Genomic DNA, 27,596 nt, shown 5'->3' with positions numbered 1-27,596 from the left:
AGTTGACTTTGTACTTCTTCAAGAACCAAACTTTGATACTGAGTAAAAGTACATTATTTCTCATTCAAGCTATTACTGCTTTCTTCCTGAAAAATCTGAGATAAAATCAAGAGTAGCAATCTATGAGAGAACAAGATCAAGATATCAATTTAATCTGAGATTTGATATCATATCTGACTCTGACATTCTAGTGAGTCACATTATAGATAAAGATGATGATGTGATTCAAAGATTGCTTAAGCCAGCGTACGATTACAGGCGTACGCCGGCTTCTTATATTATAATCTCGTACGCTAAATTAATTAGTGTACACTATGACCCCTTTACACTTGTACGCGTACACTAGTAGTTCAGAAGTGACTGTGTTATTATCCGACAGTCATACATTCTTCTGAATCACATTCTTCCTCATCAGATTCAGTCACGCCCATGTGACCATGTTATACACCCTAGCTTCATGCGGATTAGCTCATCACTAGTGTTTCACAATTGTATGATCTATCTCTGATTCAGCTAGCATCTCACATACACTCTCACAAAGAAACTTCTACTATATTACATCACTTATTCACTAACTTTTCTCATTCTTCAATCATTATCTTCATCATTGTCATTATTGAACATTATCATCTCATTCAAGATTTCTATTTCTTCTTCTGTTCAACTCTTTTCATCTGTTCATCTATCATATTGTATATGTTTCTGGCAATGACTCTTCATTTCCACAACAAGCATCATCATAGTGCTCATACTGCAGTTTGTTAGCAGTAAGTGTAATATGTTATGAAATGTGATCAGAACTTGTTTATCTTCTAATAATTGCCAGAATGTACTATTATGAATGACACATCTTCTTCATCTTCTTATACACTCTCTTCATCTTCTCATACACTCTCAACTGTTTCTCTTCTCAGTGAGTTTCTGATTGTGTTTTCTGGCATGATTTTGCATGAATGCAGATGCTGATATGTTGTTTTTATTCATGTAGAATCTTCATATATTGACAGATCTGTATCTGCTGATAATAGTGAACTCAATATTAAATCATTGATCAAGAACTTGAAGAACATGATAATGAAGAAATTATCTGTGTCATGTGTGACTGAGTCTCTCACATTTCTCTCTGTGTCTGATTCTTCTGCTCTTAAGCTTCTTCTGTTACTTTCTCTTTCTTCACTGCAGAGAAGGTTGTGTGCACACTGAGTTATAAGTGTTCAGCCTCAGGTGGCTTCTGTTGTTCATCTGATCCTGTGTCTTCTTCTCTTTCTGTTTCTTTCACCTCTATTCTCTCTGTTCTGGCTACTGATCCTGCGGGTTCTACACTCTTCTTCAATTTCTCTACACATACGCGTGTGCATTTCTATATTGACATTCCAGCCAATCTTGTGATAAATGACATTAATGTTATATGCAGAGCAGTAGAGGAATCAGAGATGTGCACAGCATTGTTATAAGAGCAGCTTGCAGCCCTCAAATCCCTTGCAGATCTCGAGTTTTGAGATTTCCTTTTTTAGCATTTTTCAGATGATGTGGTGTTGGAAATAGATTAAATATGTGATGTATGAAAATGAATAAGATGTGTATGATAACATTTGTCTTTTACAGTCAATTCTTATAGTTGATGATCAATTCATTATCTCTTTTCTTATGCTTTTTCTTTATCTGCTAGCTACTACTCTTACACAACCTCTATATGATACAGTGTTCAGTGACTAGATTCAGCAGCTTTCATCTTTTATAATTCTGTCTCATACATTATACTGTCTCTCTTCACCTGCTCAGATCACTACAGTGAACAGCTCATTGAAACTAATCTCACTCAACCTCTGAGCATTCTCAGAGATTAAGATAACTTGATTTCACACATCTGCAGATGTTTCAGATAGTTTGTTCTCTGTGATCTCTGTAATTGAACTGATGTAAACAGTTAAATTTAACTCTGAATTTCTTTTTCTTCTGTGATCTGACTCATATACAAGTCTGCTGCTTTGAGACTGCTCTTTACTGCATTGCACTCACTGTCTGCAGCACATTATTATACAATCAGCTACAGTCTCATCACTTATTGAAGTGTGATATTCATCTGATTTCTTCATTTCTTCTCATTCTTTTCTTATAATCATGAAAAGATTGAAATAAGTGAGATCATCTGATTTATAAGTGTCTATGATTTCTCTTACTTTGTAAGACTTTTCAATTGTAAGTCTCTTCTTTTTCAACACTGATAATAGTGCTGTAGATAATCATAATTCACTCAGATCTTGCATCTTTGCTTTTATAAGTTATGAATCATTGATTAAGTTGTATAAGACTCATCCCTCTGATTCTTCTAATGCATACATTCTCAGAGAATGTGATTTGAGTATTTTATATGACTCAAATCACCTAGATTGAAACTTCTCAGAACTCTCATTGTGTATGAGAACTTATATTCTCATCTTGAGACTCAATTCCTTAATAAGTGAGTCTCATATTCTTTTTGATTGAATTGCTCAGTTCAGAAGTAACTTGTTAGCTTTTACTCATGCATGACTGATCTCTTTCAATCTTGGTTTCACATTCATGACTGTTGCATCTGCAACTACTACTGCTGCATTCATAACTGCTATTTCTGCTGCATCTGCAACTGCTGTTCCTGCTGCATTCACAACTGCTCTCTCTCTCACCTTTTTCAAAGCATTCTTCAGAATGCGCGGATGCAATTCATACAACAGGTAGAATAATGAACACTTGAAGACTGTATGCTGTTGAATCTGTGTGGCTAATAGCACCTGTCTGAGATATTCATCTCATAGTCTTGTAGGCTTACTCACTAGATATTTCATCAGCATGTTGCTCAAGATTCCATTCAAGTGTTTCATCTTCCTGTTTGTTCACAGATGATATGATGTTGTTCTACAATGTCTTGTCTGTAACTGACTCACAAAATGCCTCACTACTTCTTCTACAAGGTTCACACTATTATCAGTTAGAATCTCATGCAGCATTTCATAGTTGATATAGATCTCATCATGTAGAAACTTCATCATCACCTTCTCTGTTATCTCTGGAACTGCTTTTATAACTGGCCAGTCAGTAGTGTAATCAATAGCAGTGATTATTCATCAATTTTCATTTGATATTCACAACAATATGTCTATAAGATTCATCTCTTATTATTCAAACAGTTGTATTGTACACTTCATCTGATGTTGCACTTTCTTACACTCTAATCCTTTCTTAGATTCTTTCACAACCTGGCAATTCAGACACTTGTGAGTGTATATCTGAATGTTCTCAGCCATACTTGGCCAGTATACTCTTGATTTGAGTACATTCATGAGTTCAGAGCTTTCTAAGTGACTGAATTTCTTGTGCATGTAAGCTATCAAGTCATGTCAAAATGAAGATTCTAGATAGAGAGCTTCTATGTATTCTAGATCACAGTAGAGCATAACATTATTTTTCAATTTTCTCAGCTTGAAGTTCAGAAGCATCTCTTCTACTACTTTCATAAGATGCTTATTATCTGACATCTTGTCATTCTTCAAGTGAGAGATTATGATGTTCACTCATTCTGATTCCTTGCATTCTCTCAGTGTGTTTAATGTGAACATTTCTTATGCCTGATTTGCAGAATTCTCATTCATGAAATCAGATCTGTAACTAATTGTATCAGGTATCATAATATCTGATCTCTTTCAGTATTTGATATAAAGATTATACACTTGAAACTTCAAGATTCAATGTGCTAAGCATTTGAAAGGTTTTGTCATTAATTATAGATAGATGAGGCTTTTGTGATCTGTGATCACTGTTGTCATATGCCTGTTGTCAATATATCTTCAATATATCTATCTCACAATGTCAGTGTGTGCTTGATCACTAGCAATTCCTTTTCATACACTGAGTAATTGAGCTCAGCATCTGATAGTTTTCTATCATTGTATGTCACTGAGTGCAGCTTGCTGTTCTTACTCATCTGTAGAAGAGTGTCTCTGATAGCTCATTTGAATGCATCTATCTCAATGTAGAAAGATTTATCATGATCTGATTGAATAAGTACTGAGAATATTATTACATGTTGTCTCAGTGTGAGAAAAGCCTCTTCACATGCAGCATTTCAGATGATTGAATAAAACTTCTTCTTTTGCAAATTTGTATCTGTTTCTCTTAAGAGATCTGAGAGTGATGCAGATATTCATATGAAATCCTTGATGAATCTGTGATAGTATGAGATCAACTCAAGAAACTGTTGTACATGATATATGTTTCTCAGCTGTGGTCAATTTACTATGACATTCAATTTCTCTGAGATAAGGTGTATACAGTCATCACTCACTACATGTCTCACAAACTCCAACTCTTTCATTCTAAACACACACTTGATTAATTTGATATAGAGCTTATACTCTGTCAGAGTTATAAGTACTTTATCAAGATGCTTCAGATATTCATTATATAAGTTTGAAAAGACTAGAATGTCATCAAGATATATAAGATATGAGGTTTCATTCTGTTTATAAAGAATTGTATTTATCATTATTTGAAAGATAACAGGCACATTTATCAGACTGAATGATATTATCAAGAATTTGAACTTCTCTTATTATATATTAAATGCAGTTCACAGAACTGACAGTTCATCTATACAGATCTGTCAGTATTCTGAGAGAAGATTGATCTTTGATAGATATCAGGCATTTCTGATCATATTCAACTGTTGTTGAATTTTTAGCAGTGAATATTCATTCTTGATTGTAAGCTTGTTAAGTGCTTAATAATTGATACACATTCATCACTCTTCATTCACCTTTTTCATGAATAGAACTGGAAAGCCTCACATACTTGATGAGAGTTGTATGAGATCATGTTCTAGAAGGTCTGTGATCTGACACTTCTGTTCTTTAAGATATGTTTGTGACAGAGAGTACATATTCTGGTTGACTGGTTTTGCATCTCTCATGTCAATCTCATGTACAAATCCTTGTTTCAGCAGCAATTTCAGTGAAAGATCTGTTCAGAAGACCTTCTCATACTTCTTCAGAAGCTTCTTCATACACTTGTCCTCTTATATATCTTTTATCTTGGTTTTCTCCACTTCCGGGTCCTGTATGACATACAGAATGCTTTCAAATGAGGTCTTGTGAATTGTTCTCTTTGCTTGTTAATGTGTAAGCAGATTTAATTCTTCTATATCAGAGATGTGAAATGTTCTTCTTATATCAGTTGATAGAATTGTATAAATCATTTTCTTTCTATCAGTCAACTGCATATGACATGTACATCATTGAATCTGCAGATTCAACCTTTGAAATCAATTGAGTCTGAGAATAAGGTCATATTTCACATTCTGCAGCTCTCATGCTCAAATATAGCAAGATCATTCTCTGAAGTGCAAGAGAACTCTTACTTTTGCAGGTGATATCAAATATCAGTTATCAGATAATCTTATGTATCAGAAATTCTTCACTCAGTGAATCTCTTTCAATCTTCAGATCATATAATCATTAATATATTGTATTGAAGCTTCTGTGTCTGCTAACACTTTTGCAGCCATCTCTCAATTCTTATTTAAGTGTCTCTTATACATTAACATTTCAGATCTTAAGACATTGAGATTGATGTTCACTTCCTCACCTGCATCTCAGTCAGAAGCCTGCTTTCTCTTTATATTCACAGAATTCAGAGAGTCATCTAATACAGACATCTCTTTCACTTTGAAGACTTTTTATAGAATATCAGTGAGTGTCTCTGAGCTCACTGATTCTGTTAGTTTTTTGACTCTCTTACTTCTCTTGACTGTGCATGCTGAGTGCAATCTTTTGCATCATGATTTTGACATTCACAGTTAAAGCAAGCTTGATGCTCATGACACCAAGATTTTCACTCAGAGAATTTCTTTTTCAGAGGATTCAGTGCTTTAGCAATGACATTCAGATCTAGATTCATTATATTCAAATGTGTGACTTGTGTTATAGAAGTCTGATTATCTGTTCTTCACTGAGACATACTTAATTGCAGTATTTTCTGTCATAATTAACTTACTTGTTTCTGTATAATGAGAATGTTGTATGCTTCTTTCACTGTGTCTGATTGTGAGATTAAGTATTTTCATTTCACTCTCAACTCAGATGTAAGATCATGAATAAAGATCTGTAAACAGAAAGATGTTGAAAGCTCTTCATTCAATGTAAGATAGTGTAAGCTGAAGTATATGAAATATGATATAAGATTATTCACTTATCTACACTCAGTGAAGTATTTATAATACTTATCTCATATATTCACTTTCTTAAAGTTGTGTAAGATTCATTTGAAAAACTCATTTCATATTTATGAGAATGAATATCACTCTGAGTCTGTAAGATTTATCTTCTTATCAGTCATTTATAATGACTTCATTTTTTCATGTAGAAATGCAGTAGATCTTAAGACTTGTTGAAATTCTGTTAAGTATCTGTCTGTGAGTTCATATTCAATCTGATAATATAATTACATCTGACTTAGTCAGCTGATTGCAGCATCATTTTTTTAATTGTTATTAAAGCTTGATAGCTCTGACAGATCTCTCAGCTTGATATATTTCATGCTTGAATTCTCATTCTGCACAGCAGTCTCTGATGATGTATATACTTCTGAAGAGATCATGAACAATCATGATAAAATCTCCAGGTTCAGTATAGTCATCTGTCTGTGTAAATATTTGATCTCTCACTGCAGATCTAAGATCTGATTTTCTCTATTCTTATTAATGATAATGATTGCATCAGTGAAGCTCTTCATAGTGAATGCTTAATTCACAGCAAATGTCAATTATTGTTTAGCTTCTGTCTCAGCCTGTCACTGCATATGCAAGGCCTCAATCTCATTTAGAATCCTTGTACACATACAGAGCTTTGATTTCAGTTTGATAATCTCAGTCACTTTTCTTACTGCTTTGAGTAAACTCTCTGAGAGGTTCTGCATATCTTTCAGTTCAGGTAGCAGAGAAGGGTGTTGTTTATATCAGCTAGAAAAGGTATTCATTTCAGTGATTTCTGATTGATTGTATGATGTCTATCATTATATTACTATATTGTTATATAATTTCTGTTATCATCGTACAACTCTGGTGATAATCACTTCTCTCTTTTATCTCTTTGAGTGAAGAGCAGTCTTCTTTGAATCTGGTTCATCACTCTCATCTCTTTTCTCACACCTCATTCATTCGCATATGTGACATTCACCTGAGTGTGAAGTTTTCCCTCAACAAGCAAAGCAGCATCAATTGAATGCTTTTTCACTCACTGCTCTTTATACACTATCTTTTGAAATGTTCTAGAACCACACTGATATAATAACTACAAATCACTTTGTAGACAGAATTATCACATTCTGAAGGAGCCTGCACTCCTCACCAGTTTTTAGACATGCTATCAGATGTGATTCAAAGGTTGCTTAAGCCAGTGTACAATTACAGGCGTACACTGGCTTCTTATATTGTAATCTCATTTGCTAAATTAATTAGCGTACGCTATGGCCTCTTTACACTTGTACATGTACACTAGTAGTTCGGAAGCGGCCGCGTTATTATCCGACGGTCGTACGTTCTTCCGAACCACAATGAGTTTGATACTATTCAACTTATAAATATCTATAATGAAAAATCATTGAAAGAAAACAACAATACCTGAACAATTGATAGAGGATTTTTGAATATAACTCTCTTAAAAAACTCTATAATTTCAGGAGACTTCAATGCACATCATCTCTGATGGAACTCAGAGTGCACAAGAGCAGTAAGAGCAGATAAACTGATTGAATGAACTTTTGAGCATTCAATAGATTTAGTTAACAAGTCTGATCAACAAACATTCTTTAGAAAAGGCATGAAACAGAAATCTATTATAGATCTAACTTTCATGTTACAAAATCTAATTGAAAAAAGACTTATAAACTGATTTATTGATTCAAATGAAACCTCAGGATCGGGTCATGAGATCATTCAATTTGATATTGAACTGAGTGAAAAACAAAGAAGTGAAAATCCTCTTCTCTCTAATCAGTATAACTTTGATAAAGCTGATTGAAAAGCAGTTGAAGAAAGAGTAAAACAGCTGAAATCTGAACAGCAGAGTGAGCTCTATTGAAATCAAAGTCAAGATATATCAAATGAAATGCTTGAGAATAGAGCAAAGCTGATTACATCTATTCTTCTAATAAGTATTGAAGAAAATATTTCAAAGAAAAAGTCTTCTGAGTATTCCAAACCTTGATGAAATGAGAATATCACTTCTAAAAGAAAGCAATTAGCCACTGCTAAGAGAAATTGAAAGAATCACTTAATATCTGATGAAGAGTTCAAAGCTATTCAAAATGAATATTTTTCAGATATTAAAAAAGCCAAAACAGATTGCTGGAACAAATTTCTTGAAGAAGCACAAGGAAAAGAAGTTTTCAAAGCCTTCAACTATATTAAAACAAGAAGTGTAGCAAAGCTTCCAACCTTAGAATATAAATTTCAGAATGAATTATATACAGCAAATTCTTTTGAGGAAAAATGTCAAGCTTTTATGAGAATTCTCTTCCAAAACTCATCACATTTAGAAGAGGAGAATATGTCATTTCATGAATATATTGATGAAAATAACTGGGAATGGCCTGAGCTTACATATGATGAACTAGAGTCAGCAATATTCTCAAGTTCAATTAAAACTGCTGCAGAGCCTGATTCAATTAATCACTCAATTATTCAAAACACATATTCCTACTTGAAGAATGAATATTTTGAGCTCTTTTTCAATCTCTTAAAGAATGATTATCAGTCTGAATGCTGGAGAGAAGCTACTGAAGTAATCCTTGCAAAACCTAATAGAAAGACTTCAATTCCTAAGTCATATAGAGTAATATCTCTGTTGAACTGTTTGAGAAAGATCCTAGAAAAGATAATAGCTACTAGATTATCTTTTATAAGCTCTATTAGTGATTCTCTTCTATTTAATGAACAAATGAGAGGTAGAAAACAATGTTCTGCAATTGATACTGTTCTCTCAGTTATTCATGATGTTCAAGTAGCAAAGCATGAAGACCTGGTCTCAACTGCAGTTTTTATTGATATAAAAGATGCATTTGATCATGTGTCAAAGTCTAAGATGATTCAAACTTTGAAGATGTTAAAAATGTCACTTTCTCTAATAAAATGAGTCAATTGTTTCATGTCTAAAAGAATTATACAACTATTCTTTGATGGAAGAAAACAAGATAAAACTGAGATAAAAATAGAAGTACCACAAGAATCTTCAATCTCACATGTTTTATTTGCAATATACACTGCATATCTATTCAAGAATAGAGAGATGAAAATAGTGAGATCTCCAAGTTATATAGATGATATTGATCTACTCTACAGTTCAAAGACAATCAAAGAGAATTTAGAAGTGATTGAGAAAGCAGCAAAGAAAATCTTTGTTAGAGCAGATATCAATCTAATTCAATTTGATATGAATAAAACTGCACTAATTCACTTTTTTTCCAGATTTAATGAGAAAGAACTAAGTCTAACTCTTTTGAATAAAGAGATTAAACCCGGTTTGAATGTCAAATGGCTAGAAGTATGGTTAAACTCCAAGCTGAATTTTAAATATCATATTCAACAAAGAATCATCAAGGCAGAGAGACTACTGAATAGTATAATCAGACTATCAAATACTGAGAGAGGTCTATCCTTTCAGGCTATGAGACAGTTATACATAGCCTGTATTACCTCAGTAGCTGATTATGAAGTTCAAGTTTGATGAAACAATCAAGGAAACTTCACTGAACTCTTTCAAAGTCTACAAAATAGAGCTTTGAGAAGAATTCTGGGAGTATTCAAGTCATCTTCTATTAAAGCAATGGAAATTGAAGCTTCAATTCCATCTCCTACTATTTGATTTGAAAAGGCCTGTATGAACTATGCTCTGAGAGTCATGAAGATGAGCTCAAATCATATAATCAGAGAAAGAGTCTCTTCTTCATTTTCATCAGTTAACTAAGGAAATGAACTGGATTGAAATAGATTTCTTGATTGGAATGAGAATAATACTTTAAAGAAAATGCCCTCTCAACTGTATAGACTATGTTCACTTATTAAGAATCAATTTTCTTCATTAAATGTTGAGAAAATTAATCATGAGAAGATATCTCTCTGGAGAGAAAAGCTGGAATCTCTCATAGACTTACAAATAAGTGAACTATCTAAAGAGAGAGAATATGAACAGCATTTGAAGAAGATCTCTACAATTAATATAAAAGACTCTATTCTGATGTACTCAGATGGCTCAAAAAATGAGAATTTGAATAGATTAGGCGCAGGGATTGCTTATACTGAAGATAATATTAATTTTATCTCAGATTTCTGGAATTTAGGCTGTGAATCTGAAGTCTTTGATGCTGAACTATTTGCAATAGTGAAAGCTTTCAAACTCATTGAAATAAAATCTCATAAAAGAGGAAATGATTTGAAAGAGACATGAATATTCTCTGATAGTCAAGCTGCTTTAAAAAGACTTAGAAATAGTCAGATTCATAATGATCAAATGAATCTTGAACTGATTTTAAACTCTGTTTTGAAAATTCAAAAGAGAAGAATATCAAAACTGATAATTCATCTGCATTGAGTTCCTGCTCATATGAATATTCATGACAATGAATTGACTGATTCAGCTGCAAAAAAGGGTTCAGAATTAAGCAGATCTATTCAAAAAACAGTGTCCTGATCTTTCATAAAGAGAAAGATAAAAGAATCTTGTTTAAACAAGTGAAATGAAAGCTGGCAGAAACAAAAGAAGAGTATACATTATTCAAGATTTGAGATAAAACCAAAGTGGAAATCTTGTTCAATTAAATGTAAAAAGAAAATATTCTCATCTATAATTCAGCTGAAACTAGGACATGGTTATTTCAAATCTTATATACAAAGATTTGATGATAGATTTGATTCAACAGAGTGCTCATTCTGCAATGTGAATGAAAATCCTGAGTATATTGTAATGCATTGTGCATTATACAATAGTCTCAGAGTCAGATTAAAGAAGAAGTATGATTTAAATCAATTAAATATGAGGTTCTTATTCTCAACTGAGACAGGAACTAAATACTTAATAGACTTTCTATCAGAAACTAGAGCAGCTACAAGAAAATGGCTGAATTCAGAAGTATCTGAATATGAAGAGGTGGAAATTGACTAGATATAGTCTGTTAAAACAGCTATACATCATCTTTTAATAATTTTGTTTTGTTATAGTGTCTCTTTACTGTACTTGTTTCCTTCTGTTCTTTTCTCTATCTATTTAATGTGTCTATCTTTAAGACTATGTTCTCTTTTCTTTTGTCATAATATTTTCAAATGGTTTCAAACTATCAGAAGGTGTTGAAATACTGCAATTTGTAAACAGTTTTTGTATTCTGGGCTGGAATTTTCTGATTTTACATATTTGAAATTGATAAATGTATAATAGTTGACTCTATAGATATAGGAAAAACCCTGAGAACTAAAGATTCTCAGGTAGATGTCATAGTCTCTGACTGCATACATCTATAATTGAAGAATAATAATAATAATAATAAAGAAGGTAAAAGTATGAATCTTTAAGATGAAAAAACACCTCAGAATGACTGATCTTAAGAAGAGATCAGTCAGTGTCATCATTGAAAGTGTTACAGAGATCAATCACTGATTGAAGAGAATCTCACTTCAATTGAAGCAGATGACTGAGATGCTTTGTAAGTTAATAAGTTGACATTTTTATGCATTTCTTATACTCTTAGACTGACCGTGTGACCGTGTCTGAGACCAGGACCAGAATTTTTGATAGTCTCATTGTCAATTCGACAGATCCCATTACACAGTTCTAACATTAGATAGTAGTCCCATACTGTCCCAGTGGGACTTACTGTCTACTCTTGTCACATTTTCCAAATGGGATCATGATTTCCACTTCTCATTTTAAATTATTTTTATTGCTTTAAATGGCTTTAAATCTCATTTGAGTGTTATCAAAAAGTGTTACTTTTTAAAAAATTAAAAATAGTCTAAAAAAAACCTTAAAATGTCTAAAAATAGTAACTTTATGTCAAGAATGGGACTAAATGGGACCAAATGGGACCACTTTCTCATTTTTTTCAAGTCATGGTCCCATTTTAAAATCTGATATATAGTCACTTTGCATGTTTTTTTGATAGCCAGTCCCAGCGGGATTCACACCAAGAAATGTATGAGACCAGACCAAATGAGATCAAACGTGAAATTCATGATCTCAGTGACCAGTCTATATACTCTTCTGCAGCACCACAGCACTAACTTCTCAGCAGGTAAAGATGCTGATACTGAAGACTTCAATGATGAAGAATGAGTTTGATGAGAGTGTGATTATTGATGAGTAGGCTCTAAGGTTCCCTCTTTTTACTTTTTCAGCAGGCTGCGACTTCATTAGAATAGCAGCAGCTCACAGATTGATAATATCAATCTTTTTTATTAATTTTAAATATCTCTTTCTTTTCTTATTAACTGCTTCAGAAATTTTACACTTGTGTAGTCTCATTAAACTTCTAAAAATCCTTTAAGAGAAAATAGAAGAAGAGTGCTACAGAGCTCATAAGACATCAACTCATCACTGCAGAATCATCTCTAAAAAATCCTTTGAGAAAAATGAGAAGTCTTAAGCAGTATTTCTTACTTAACATCTCTGATGTGTAACAGAGCAGTCTCTACTAGCTGTCTTATAGCTTATAATCTCTTTCTCACCATTTTTCAAATGCTTAAGCAGTTCTCATAAATTCTCTGATAATGAATAATCTTCTTATTTAATGAGATATTGAAGCTTACTGTAATATGTTCACTTATTCAATATTTTCTTCACAAGATATTCAGTATCACTCTTGATCTCAATATTATTCAGCTGAGATGACTCTGCTCTGAGACATTACTTATAGAGCTTTAAATAGAAAATGTGAAAAACAGAATGAATTAATTTCAATTCTGTGAGTAATTTCAACTCATATGTCTGCTTACTCATCACTCTTGTTACTGAGAAAGGTTCTAGTCATCACTCACTGAGCTTCTTACACAGTCTCATTGTCTTGATATTCTTTGCTGAAAGTAGTACTTGATTCTCTATCAAGAACTTCATTGAAAGATGTTTTCAATTATAGTATTTCATCTGTCACTTCTAAGTGTGATGAATGCTTTTTACTGCCTTCTTATAAATTTTATTCAAAAGTTTCAATCACACTTTTACTTCTAGTACTGAGAAATACTCTGTTCTCTGTATCTATTCAATATTCTGACTGTCTATTTCTCTCTTTGAAATGTTGTCTGTGACATCACTGAGTAATAAAGAATTATATTCATAACAAGTATAGAAAGAGAATATCTTTAAAATTGTATTCTTTACATTGTTATATATGAATTCAGCAGTCAGAAGATGTTTGAATCAATCATTCTGATAATATAAATAGAATACTTGAAGATGCTGTTCTAGTGTCTGATTCTGATATTCAGTCTGATCATCAGTCTGCAGATGAAATGCAGTACTGAGAAGACATCTTATTATAAGATGATAGTAAAAAGCTGATCAGTACTTGCTGATGAAGAGGAATTCTTAATCTGTTATTAACAATTTCAGAGCACTGTGATTATGAATGATGATATCTAAAAACAGGTCAGTCAATTCAGAGGCTTTAATCTTTTTATAAGTAGAAATATATCTGATCATCTTTATGAAGTAGTTAATAATAATTAAAATTAAGTTATATTCTTTGACTCTTATTAACTTCAGCAGATTAACTATGAAATTCATTAATAGATTCTATCATAAGTTCTTTAAAACAGGCAGTGATGTCAACTTGCTGTATTACTTATATCACAGAATCTTTATTCTTTGATAGACATTGTAAGTCTTAATATACTCTTTGACATCTGCTCAGAGCTTGTCTCAAATATATTTACATTTTAGAAGCTTCTCAGTCTTCTCTAACCTGAAGTGCTCTGTATGAGAATTATTATAATGAATTCTCAATAACTTCTGACACACTGCTCTGCTACAAGAGATGAAGACTGAATCATTCAGCAGTAGAAGTTCACATTCTTCTAGTTATCAGTGACTTGATTTCTTAGCAGCACTGTCTCACTCAGAGTCTGTCTCTTTCAAGTTCAAACTGAATTCTTTCTTCTTCAACTTCTGAATTTAAGCTGCAGTAGAGATGTCCCTCTTCTATAACTTATTAATAAATTTCAAAAGTAGTCAGATTGAAAGATTATAGATTATTTCATTCTTTATCAATTCAATGATTGTAAGATATGATATGAGAAGCTTATAATCTTCAGTGTTAGTTCTCTGTGAGAACTCAGGTTTTCTTTCATCTTCTATACTGAGTCATGCAGCTGCCTCTTCAGCACTGTTTCTAAGCTTCAGAGAATCTCAACTCTCTGTAGCCAGCTTCTTCTGCAGTGATGACAGAGATTCTTTTATAGAATTCTTCTCTGTATCAATGATATTATAATTAGACTGTCTAGACAGTGCATCAGCAGAGTTAAGCTGATCTGAATGATATCAGATATAGAAATCATACTTCAAAAGCAGCTTCACTCATCTGACTCAACATTCTGTCAAGCTCTTTGTTGTCAAGAAGTAATGCAGATTTGTATGATTAGTAAGAACTTATACTGAATACTTACTACTCTGAAGATAATATTATCAGATCTTAAAGAATTTGATAATTGCTAACATCTTCTAATCATGAGTATTATATCTTCTCTGTATAAGTGATAACTTCTTGAAGAAGAAGATCACTGATTTTTATTCTCAGTGTCTTATAGACTCTGTGAAAAAGTCTTCTCTCACAGACAATTCATTGTCTGTTTTCTCAGAAGTGATTATTTCTCAATTCTTTCAATATTGAAAGATCTTCAGTGTCAACTGTGAAAAGATTTTACAGATCTCATTCTCAGATACATCAGTCTCACACTGACTGAGTAAGTCAGAATTAAAATGATTCAGTATTATAACATCTGTGAAAGCTTGTTTCAATTCTGCAAATACCTGCACAGTGTCTTGAATGAGAGTAAACAGTCTTATTTTCCTATCTTTCACACTTCTCTTTAACAGTTCTGTAAGAAGAACAGTAATCTGTGAATATGCATAGATGAATCATCTGTAGAAATTCACAAATTCTAGAAACATCTGCATCTCATAATACATTCACAGTACTGGCCAGTTCTCAATGATGAAGACTCAGCTTCTGTTCATTGAAATGCTATTTATCTCAATAACATAATCTAAGAAATCAATCTCCTGTATATAGAATGAGCATTTTTCACTGTTTGTATAGAGTTGATACTGTCTCAAGCAACTCAACACTTCTCAAATATGAGTATTATATTCTTTCTCTGTTTTTGAGAAGATTAGAATGTCATCTAAGTATACTATACAGAAGACATTGACAAGACTCTGCAGCATTTTATTTATATAGATTTGAAAGATAACTGAAGTGTTATAAAAATCAAAAGATAAAACAAGATATTCAAAATTACTGTACTTGATATAAAAAGTCATTTTTCAAACATCATCTTCATTAACTCTGATTCTATGATAGATATTCTGTATATCAATCTTTGAGAACATCTTTGCTTCAGATAATTGATCAATTATCTTGTCAATTAACAGTAATAAATAGTGATTCTTAACTGTCATCTTATTGAGGCCTCTGTAGTCTATGTATAGATATAGTCTATCATTCTTCTTAAGCATAAAGAGTATAGACATCTCTGCTGAACTCTTTGATAAACATATTCAGTTCTTTGATTGCACTTCTTCAAGATATTTGCACAGAATATTCAATTCCTTTATAGATAAGTTGTAAAGAGGCCTGTACAGTGCTGTTACACTGTCTTTAAGACAAATCTTATATCATATCTTGATGTCAGAAAACTTTGCTGCTTCTCTTTCTGAAAAGATATTCTTAAAATCTGTAAAGAGATATTGTGTACATCTGTCTTCAATGACAGATACTGCTGCTAATCTTACAGTGAGAGTGATGACTTCTTCATCTATTTTCAAGTCTCAATCACCTGCTACACAGTATATTGACTCAATCTTTTTCTCAAGATTCTTTTAATGAAACTCTTCAGATTTCTCTATCACTGTCTCTTTATCAGTGAGATGATACTATCACATCTGAGTGACTCAGTCAATGAGAGAATTGTTTTCTCTCAATCACAGAAGATCTAGAATAACATTCTTATCTATAATATTAACTGCATGAAGAAGCAGACTGCTCTTCTTGAAGATTTCTTCAGAGTCTGTAATCACACACTTCACTTGAATTATGTCAAAACAGTGACATTTCATTTCATCAGTAAATTTCACATAATCTGACAGATCTATCTTCTTTTAACTCTTCATTAAAGAAAAGAAATAGAATATGAAGTTAGTATTCACTTCAGAGTTGAGTAGATATCTCACTGATATCTTCTCATTCAGAGTATACATTGTAATCATAACATGAACTCAGAGATATAAGAATTATTAATTCTTTTCTTTCTCTTCTTTATCTTCTGCAGATATGTTTGTTAGAAGAGAAGTTAACTTTGAGAAGATATCTTCTTAATTTCTTCTCTTCTTCAGCTTCTTACAATCACTGACATAGTAATTATCAGCTCTGCAGTTGAAATAAAGATCTTTATCAAATCTTTTTTAACATTTCTTTGCAGTGAGTGAAGAATCAGAATACTTGAAATTCTTCTTTACTTTCTTCACACTGAAGCTATCATGATACTGTTTAGATCTTATCATTGATTGCTTAGAAGAGATCTTGTTAATCTTTTTCTCAGAGAATTGATTATTCAAATAGATTCAGAAAGCCAGATTGACAAGCTCAGTGTAATTGATTAATGAACTCTGATATTATGATATTATTATCTGCATCTTATAAGTCAGCTTTATAAGATAAAACTGTGTTTTCAACTGATTCAAATCATCAGTTAATTTCTCTCAATATTCTTCAAATCTTGTATTGAAATCAGAAGAATTCTTATTATCTTGTTAATATAATGAGTTAAATCACTGCACTGCTGTGAAGCTGCAGTTACAGTAATCTTCAATTTAATTCAGTAGAAAGTTCTTGAATTCTTCTTAAGTCATGACAGTATTGATACACTCAAGCTCTCTCTTCTTAATGACTCAAGTAGTTGCAGAGATGTCTTCAAGAAGATTAGCAGTATATATTACTCATATCTTATGAGTATTATACTGGCTCAGATTAAGGTGGAATTTTCATTCAAGAGTACAGATAAAGCTGTGAAATTCAGATAAGATGTTTTTCTTATATCTCAGAGAATCTTCAATCTTAATCTCTCTATCTTCATAATAGATGTAGGTGTATAGAGGCTGCAGCGGTGATAGAGTAGTTGAAGAGCTCATATTAAAATGTACAGCAGGTTCAGAAATCTCAGATTTCTATTAGAGTAGAGATGTACACACTCTAGAGAATAATGTAGTATTTCTCTCAGAGAGTGAGATTGAGTCAGTCTCAGTGTAAGTGCATAGAATCATATCAGTCTGTTAGAGCTTAACTGATTTAAACTTGTAATCAGATTGAGTGATTCAAATTGTAATATAATAGAACTGAAGCAGTGACTAGTCAGTAGCATTATATAAGAGTTGTTATTTAAAAGCTGTATGAGTGAGCTTGACTATCTTACTTAAATAGTGAGCTTGTAGACTACAGAGTTATTGCAAGAATATCACAGATATGATACTTAGTATACTAAGAAGATTGTATGAGACATGCAGTAACTCTCATATATATTTCAGTAGAAGAAAAACAAATCACTGACTTCTTTGATGAGAAGCCAGCATCTAGCTATTCTATATAGATAATGAGCAGATACTCTTCTCTCATTTCATGAGTGAGAATAGCTGAAGTAATACCTTAGCAGTGTTTTATTATCAAGGAAGAGTAATCTGCTGACCTCATATAGAAGCGGGGTTCTTATATTCATCAATCGGATCTTTCTATGATATATTCAAATGATGTCATAGAGTGGTTGGAAACCGGTTCATACAGAATGAAATCATCCGCATGGAAGCAATGGGCTGTGTGGAACCGCAACGGGGCCTTGGCGCGGCCGGGAGCGTGACATGATTATAGCTGACTCATTTCATGAGATATTATCAGTTAGAGCTGTGAGATCTCTTATCAAGAATATTCTCAATCTCTCACTCAAGCTTATTATCTTCTTCTATGATGTCTGACAGCTGTCAGTTAGAAGTCAGTTGAGAAGAGAACAGATCAGTGATAGTGCAGTGAAGCAAGCTTATGTGAAAAACATTATAAATCTCTGATAATGTGTTAAGACAGTAGTTATAACTATCTAGAACTTCTATCACTTTATACTTGATATAATGATAATTCAGTGTATAAGATGAACATGTGATCTGTATATTCTTAAGATTCAATCATATTAAGTCTTCTATCTTATATTATTCAGTGAGATCTCAGTGAATAATAATTTAATTCTCTTGATCTTATTTCACAGTTGTTATAAAGATCTCTACTCAGTCACAGATATCTTAAAGCTTTATTACTATATTATCAGTGATCTGAATTGAACTGCAGAGATTCAGTATAAACTGTGTGATCTCTAGTAGATTTAATACTTTTATATGATAACTGTGTGTAAGAAAAAACAGGCTTACATCTGTTGAAATAGCATCTCATTCATTGATAGCAATCTCTGCATGTAGAAGCAGATCATATCAATCATCTTATAAGTAATTACAGAACTTATGAAGATAATTCTTTACAGTCTGAATTATTTATTCTGACATATTATCAGTCTTGAGATGATAGATAGTTAACAGATAATGTATAATCTTGAGAACTTAACAGATTATTGTTTAGAGAGTACTCATGAATTAACAGTTCTAATCTGATACTATGAATCTCAGGAATCTATACATTTAATAGAATGAGCTCTATAGAAAAGCTTCAGTAACTTGTTCAGTATTTATCATATTACAAGGTTTTAATATTACATCTTTACTTAATCAGTTCATAATAATCAGAACATTTCTACAATTCTTACTCTCAGAGAGATTAACAGTGAAGTCAATTATTACATCTTATCAGATTCTATTGAGAATATTAAGTGATTTCAGTAGACCTTTTCTACAGTTCTTTCATAAGATGACAGAAGAATAACAGTTACAGTTTTAAATGAAATATCTGATACTGTTTAATATCTCAGATCAGTAGAACTCTTGAGAGATTATTCAATACAATTATTCATGATCTGAGTGACTGATTATACACAAATCATACATCTCTTGCATTATTCAAGTGTGTAAGAATTTGAAGTAGAGAACTTAATATCATTCACAGAACTGCAGAGTGTTATTGTCATTGATTAAGCATTCTGAGATGTTGATTCTTATATGTAGTTCTGAGAAGAATCAGAATACTTCTTGACATACTGCTTTAGTAAGCACTTGAAGAAGTTCATTAGTTTAAACTGTTGCATATCATAATTCATTTAGTGTAGATTTGAGAGAAGTTGAGATATTAGTGTTAGTAATAGTTTAGAGAGAAAGTGTTCTAATTAGAGAAGTGTGTATAGTGTCATGAGTTGTTCTATCTTAATCAATCAATATCTTTAGATTCAAGAGCCAGTGTTCTCAGTTCATCCAGTGCATGTCTGTCATATTGGACGGCATATCTTGTTCTCATCGCGAGAGGGCGTCTGCCATCGAGTTCTGGCTGCCGGGGCGGTAGTGTATTGTAAAATGAAAGCAGCTTAGGAATTCCGACCATCGCATCTGTTGTTCGGTGAGTTTACGGGTGTATGAGTGGCTGAGGTGTAACGTCTTCTGCCACTGTTCTGTATACTCTTGAGCTTGGTAAGACAGTCATTCAATGTCCAGAGCTGTGTGCAGAAGCCTTTATAAGTTGAGTCATCATTTACACTTATAAGAGCCTGTAAGAGTTTGAAAGTTAATGTCTTCTTGAGTATGCAAATCTTTATTTAATTCTCTCAAGATTGATTATCTACTTCTAAGATCTTAGTGTCAAAGTCAGAGATAAATGTTATAAGAGAAATGTTTCTCTGTCAGACACTCTGTAATCAATCTAATATCTTCTATTATATGACAGTGTCTTGAAATGGAATATCAAGATATTTTATAATATTATCAGACATTCACAACACTGATTCACATGCTTTCATTCATGAATGAAACTTCTGTTTTATATGATTCTTCAATCATTCATTGATATATTAATCTTAATTAATTAATAAACTGATGACATCTTTATCTACACTCAGTTTTGTAAGCATTTTCATTCTTTATAATAAGTAGAGAGTGAGATCAGAAATATTGAAATATATAAGAGTATCTAAGTATTGCTTCAGTGCTTTTATATTCAATTCTGTAGATGTTGAAATTGCATGAGTTAATCATTAAATCTCAATGTATTGAAGTTATTGAGTTGCATGTATATCAGTTATTTATTATTGTTATAATTTCAACATTATTTAGAGTCACTTTGATATTATGTCTATGCTTGTATTTAAGAGTTCTATATTATCATTAGACATAGTTATATCAATTGTTGAATGTGTAATTATATAAATATCTCATATATCTGAGTATCAGAACTCTCAGATCTTTCACTGATATTCTCTTATAAAATCTTACTCTCTTTGTAAGATCTTGTTACAGAGTCAGAGTGACTGATAAGCAAGCTGCTATTTGAGAACTTAGTGTTCACTTAACTGTTTAACTGTTTCTCTATTTCTTACATGTCATTACACATTCAGATATTTCTCAATGAATAATTATTTCTAATAAGAAGATAATATATAAATAATTGTTTTCTAATAAGAAGATGATGAATGTTTTTCTAGTATAAGAGACCTACACTGAATAGATTAGTATTATATTAATAGATCTTATATAACAAAGAGAAAAATGTTAGAGAAGAAAAAGAAAGAGAAAGTGCAAGAATTGATCATTGAAGTGAATATTTATATGCATATGTAATGACATATGTGGTGGAGCTTCAGAGTGGAAGAATCTATACATGTTTATGATGACTGAGGATCAGCGATTGAGAATGGCCGAGAATCGGAGTGTACATGTTTGTGGCGGCCGAGGATTGATGATTGAGAATGGCCACAAATTGAAGTATACGCATTCAAGAATGAAGCGGTTGGAATCTGTAAAGTGTAATGAAATAGTCTATATGATTGATCGGGCGCAGCCCGCCACATAGATTATCTTTTATAAGCTCTATTAGTGATTCTCTTCTATTTAATAAATAAATGAGAGATAGAAAACAATGCTCTATAATTAACACTGTTCTTTCAGTTATTCATAATATTCAAGTAGCAAAGAATAAAGACCTGGTCTCAACTGCAGTTTTTATTAATATAAAAGATATATTTAATTATGTTTCAAAGTCTAAGATAATTTAAACTTTGAAGATGTTAAAACTGTCACTTTCTTCAATAAAATAAGTTAATTATTTTATATTTAAAAGAATTATACAACTATTCTTTGATGAAAGAAAACAAGATAAAACTGAGATATAAATAGAAGTATTATAAGAATCTTCAATCTTATTTGTTTTATTTACAATATACACTGCATATCTATTCAAGAATAGAGAGATGAAAATAGTGAGATCTTCAAGTTATATAGATAATATTGATCTACTCTATAGTTCAAAGATAATTAAACAGAATTTAGAAGTGATTGAGAAAGCAGTAAAGAAAATCTTTGTTAGAGCAGATATTAATCTAATTCAATTTAATAGGAATAAAACTGAGTTAATTCACTTTTCTTTCAGATTTAATGAGAATGAACTAAGTCTAACTTTTTTGAATAAAGTGATTAAACTCACTTTGAATGTTAAAGAACTAGAAGTATGATTAAACTTCAAGTTGAATTTTAAATATTATATTCAACAAAGAATTATCAAGACAGAGAGACTACTGAATAGTATAATCAGACTATCAAATACTGAGAGAGGTCTATTCTTTCAGTCTATGAGACAGTTATACATAGCCTGTATTATCTCAGTAGCTGATTATAAAGTTCAAGTTTGATAAAATAATCAAGATAATTTCACTGAACTCTCTCAAAGTCTATAAAACAGAGCTTTGAGAAGAATTCTGAAAGTATTTAAATTATCTTCTATTAAAGCAATAGAAATTGAAGCTTCAATTTCATCTTCTGCTATTTCATTTAAAAAGGCCTGTATGAACTATGCTGTGAGAGTCATGAAGATGAGCTTAAATCATATAATTAGAGAAAGAGTCTCTTCTTCATTTTCATCAGTTAACTCAGGAAATGAAATGAATTGAAATAGATTTCTTGATTGAAATGAGAATAATACTTTAAAGAAAATGTCCTCTCAACTGTATAGACTATATTCACTTATTAAAAATCAATTTTCTTTATTAAATGTTAAGAAAATTGATCATAAGAAGATATCTCTTTAAAGAGTCATTTCTCAATTCTCTAATCTTAATAGAAGTTTGAGAATTCAAATTCTATTTACATTTAGCTGAAGAATTGAAGTTTGAAGACTTAGATAGTTAAGAGTTTCTTCTTTTTAAGCTTACAGTTGTGAGTTTACTGACTTGACTATTCTCTTCAGTTCTAAATTTACTTTGAGCTTCATCTTTTCTTCAGTTCTTTTAAGTTCTTGAAGTAAATATACATTCTTTTGAGTCAGATACATGTTTTTCTTTACAATTAGAGCATTTAAGCAGAGTATATTGATATATTTCATCTCTTTTTAAGCATGTTTCATATTTATACTCACTAGTTTTATGATCTCTAGAATAGAATGCATATTTTAAGTCTCTAAAATAAGAGATTACAAAGTGTTCATATCTTTGACAGTTTAAACACTGTGTTTGAGCTTTGAGATTCATTCTTGAGTCTTTATATTCATGAACTCTTATTTTCAAACCTGTTACTCTTACTTCAGAGATCTTTGACTGTTCAAGTGTCTTTATATATACTAGAATAGAGACATTTTTTCTGCTTTGTCTGAACTCAATTGAATTTAGTCATACAGACTCTTTTCTGAGTTGAATAGAGTTGTATTCTTCTAATTCATTTTTGAGAAGTAGTATTCCTTCTTCACAGTCAAAAATTTCAACTGAAATATTATAATGAATGAATTTATCTGCCCCGGTGGCCGAATGGTTAATGCGGCCACCCGGTAGCACCTTGGCGTGGGAAACCAAGGCGCGTGGGTTCGAAACCCGCAGGGGATACATTAAATCCGGAACTCAAGCACCTCAGGTTCCTAATAAATACAGAGGTGTACAAATCGCTCCAATGAATTGCTCTATGTTCCTGGGCTGGGAAGTTATTATCGCATGTATCTAATTGTCACTTCTTTGTATTTTCCTATGTTCTTATTATCTTGACATGGTCTCAACACCTGTATTTCCTCCTGTATAATCAACACTTGACCTGTATTTAACATCATGCAAGGACTCATCATAAGCTCCGCTTGCATATGAGTATAATGGAAGAATAATAATAATAATAATAATGAATTTATCTCACTTTTCATCTCTCTCAGATAGAATTATTATATTTAACAAAGATTCTACTGCTGATTTTCAGAGATTCTCATTCTGAATAAGGAATTCTGCACTGAATTCAGACATTGTAGTCAGAATGATGAAGTTTTCAAAGAAGAATGACTCAATGAAAGGTATAACTGATTTTTGAACTTTAATATCAGTTATTAACTAAGAAAATAACTGCTGATTAATTTCATTTCTGATTCTGAAAATGAGATTTAAGTTTAGCTTGTTTCTTTGTAAGATATTCTGATTTAAGACTTTGAGAATAAGTCTTCTATTTCTAGAGATTTGAAAGGTTTTCTCTTTTTATATTTTTTTCTTCACTTTTCTATAAATAGAAGTATGCACAGTATTCTTCTCAGTTTTCTCAGAATTTTGAGTAGATTTTAAGATAGCAGATTTAGAGATAGCAGATTCAGCTGCTTGAGTATATATTTTCTTCTGATTCAAAGAAGAAGAAAAAGTAGAAAAAAAACAAGAAGAGTAAGATAAAGAGTCAGTGATTATACTAGAAATTTTTAATTTTTTTTAAACTGTGTTTGAAATTCTAAGTTTGAACTAAATCATCTTGTGTAGTTGTCTAGTCTGAGTATGAAGAATTAATAGAACTTCTTCATTTATCTCACTCAGACACTGCTTTTCAAGAATCTTGCTTACTTTTTCAAGTTTCTGTATTTTAAGAACTTATTTTTTCTCTATTTCTTCTTTTTTTCTTCTCTTCAGAATTTCAATCTCAGAAATAGTATTTGAGAAAGCATTCTTTTTCATATCAACTGAGCATATTTTTGAACTCATTATTTACACTCAATGAAAAGTTAATCAGACTGTTTTAATTGAGATATTTATTGAACTCTTTTGAAAAGTTGATCAGACTGTTTCAATTAAGAGATTTCTAAGTCTGTTTTTAATTGAAAAGTTGATCAGACTGCTTCAAAAGAAGAATAAAAACTTTTGTATATAAAATATCTGATTTTTTCACACTAGTTCAGTAACTAGATTAGATTTTTGAAGAGAATCTAATAAACTAAAATTAATTTTTAAGATAAATTAATAAAATCTTTACAATCTCTTTCTTGAGATATAGTGAGAAACAGTATGATATCAATTAATAATAAATCAGATAATATAACAGTATTTGAGAAAAAAACTGATAAAAAATAAATCAATTTTTTATAGAGAAATTGATTAAAACTATTCAATTTTATTCTAAATTATTCAATTCTTCTTACACAACAAGTATACAACTCAAATCAGTTAATAAAGAGTGTAAAAAAGAATTAAGTATTAATAAAAGCTCTTTAGTCACTGAAAAAGTAATTCTTACTTAAAAGAATGTGAAATTATAACAGAAAACAACACTATTTTTATTCTTTGTAATAATATTATATAAAACTCAGAGAAAAACATCTTACTATTTCAAGAGAAGTAAAAAACTATTTCTAAGATCTTTTTTTTTGTATTAACTGCTGCAGAAGAATAAGATAGAAACTGTTAAGATATATACTACTATATACTCTCTATCAAGACTTTCTCTCTTCAGAGTCTCAATATTATAGAGAATATAACTCTGTTTCTATATAATAATATAAATATTATCAGCAGAATGTAGAGAAACTAGTTATTTATATCTCAAAATAAAAGACTTTGTCAATAATTATATCAATATAAAGTTAATTCTCAAATTTAGTAGAAATCTATTATTACTGTTCTTCATCTCTTGCAGAATCTATTAAATATTGAGATATTAAAACTAGATTTAATATATCTCACTATACAGAGATTAAAGACTTAGTCAGATCTTGAGATATACTGATTTTATAGTTATTAACATACTGTTAACTTATTGTCTACTTATTATGTATTAAATACTGTTACTGAGATATCTTTTTTTTATTTTTCTGTCAGAGATCAGTCAGATTGAGAAGAATAATATAAGAGTAAGACTTAGTATTAATATTTTAGAATATCAAAGATGAACAGAGTTTTTACTAGACTGACTGTGTAACTGTGTCTGAGATCAGAACTAGATTTTTTAATAGTTTCATTATCAATTCAACTGATTTCATTACATGGTTTTAACATTAGATAGTAGTTTCATATTATCTCAGTGAGACTTACTGTTTACTCTTATAACATTTTTCAAATGAGATCATGATTTTCACTTACCTCAGTGACTGAATGGTTAATACGGCCACTCAGTAGCGCCTTGACGTGGGAAACTAAGGCATGTGAGTTCGAAACCCGCAGAGAATTGTTGAGGGTCCCGCGGTTGATCGGCTCTTCTATCAGCAGTGCGCTGATGATGATCGAGCTCTTTTGCCTCAGTAGTCTACAAGAATACATTAAATGTGAAACTCAAGCACCTCAGATTTCTAATAAATACAGAGGTGTACAAATTACTTCAATAAATTGCTTTATGTTTCTGAGCTGAGAAATTATTATCACATGTATCTAATTGTCACTTCTTTGTATTTCCTACATTCTTATTATATTGATGTGATTTCAACACCGGTATTTTCTTCTGTATAATCAACACTTAATCTGTATTTAACATCACATAAGAACTCATTATAAGCTCCGCTTGTATATAAGTATAATGAAAGAATAATAATAATAATAATAATGATTTTCACTTCTTAATTTAAATTATTTTTATTGCTTTAAATGAATTTAAATCTCATTTAAGTGTTATCAAAAAGTGTTACTTTTTAAAAAATTAAAAATAGTCTAAAAAAAACCTTAAAATGTCTAAAAATAGTCACTTTATATTAAGAATGAAATAAATGAAATTAAATGAGATTACTTTCTCATTTTTTTCAAGTCATGATTTCATTTTAAGAACTTATATATAGTTACTTTGTATGTTTTTTTAATGACTAGTCTCAGCAGAATTTATGTTAAGAAATGTATAAGATCAGATTAAATGAGATTAAATATGAAATTCATAATCTCAGCAGTCAGTTTAGTTTTTACAGAGATTACTTCTCAGATATCTTCATAATTACAGATCAGAGATCTTTCAAGATCAAGAAGATTGACATATATAACTAGGTCTCTTCATCTTACAATTTGTAGCAATTTGACCTGGGGTTGTAGTGTGATAGAGGTGAATGAAGAATAATCTCACACAGAAGTTTCAAACAATGTCTGATTCACATTTGACTAAATAACTTCATTATCACACGGGGAATGCAGTCGGTAATGGGGTTAAAATGCTTGTATGATCGAGGGCTTTTTAATGAATCTATCAGCGGGTTCTTATTAAAAAAATCGAGCGAGTTCGTAGTGAAGCAGGTGTGCAAATGAAAGAGCTTAATTTTTACAGGTACTTATCTTATTCACATAAAAGATATTCTTATTAAGAAAGAAACAGTGTCTTCTATTACAGTGTCTCTGAATATTAAGTTTTGAAATTGAAAAAATGAGCTTCTTTATATCTGAATTTTTCAATCTTTGAATGCTACTATATATAATTCTCTGAGATCATTGAATGAAGATCTCTATCTTACTACTACTCTATGAAAGAATCTTGCTTAATACTATACTATATCTCATGTAGAAGAATGCCTTCTAATCACTAAAAAAATAAGATATTTACATTTTAAGAACAGTGATTTTCATATCTATCTTGCAAATTTTTAAGATGTTAAGACAAAGCTAGTATCTCTGAGAAAAAACTAAGTTAAGAGTACTTATTATAATCTATTCATTCTGAAATTAAGAGATTGATTACAGAAATTTATTAAAATAAAGCTGAATGAATTCTATATTACTAGGCAGAGCTCTATTCAGAATTTGAATCTTGATAATTTAATGAATTAACTGATTATATAAGTTACTACTAATATGACTACTACTTATTCTTCTACTACAAGCTTCACTACTGCTTATACTATGAACTTGAATAATTATTCTTCTACTATAAGCTCTGTCACTGAATAATTTGATGAATATTAATGTTACTACTATAAGTAGACTGACCGCT

At 31.1% G+C, this 27,596-nt stretch overlaps 1 pseudogene across 1 annotated transcript; it reads left to right on the top strand.

Annotated features, from left to right (window-relative positions):
• The first annotated feature begins 23,201 nt into the window (after window positions 1–23,201).
• BDCG_17004 lies at window positions 23,202–23,290 on the top strand (annotated as a pseudogene). Its single transcript has one exon. The product of its transcript is annotated as a tRNA-OTHER (tRNA).
• The last annotated feature ends 4,306 nt before the right edge of the window (window positions 23,291–27,596 follow it).

The sequence above is a fragment of the Blastomyces dermatitidis genome, assembly GCF_000003525.1.
Source record: "Blastomyces dermatitidis ER-3 genomic scaffold supercont1.5, whole genome shotgun sequence".
NCBI lineage: Eukaryota > Fungi > Ascomycota > Eurotiomycetes > Onygenales > Ajellomycetaceae > Blastomyces > Blastomyces dermatitidis.
This window is presented reverse-complemented; position numbering and strand designations above follow the sequence as displayed.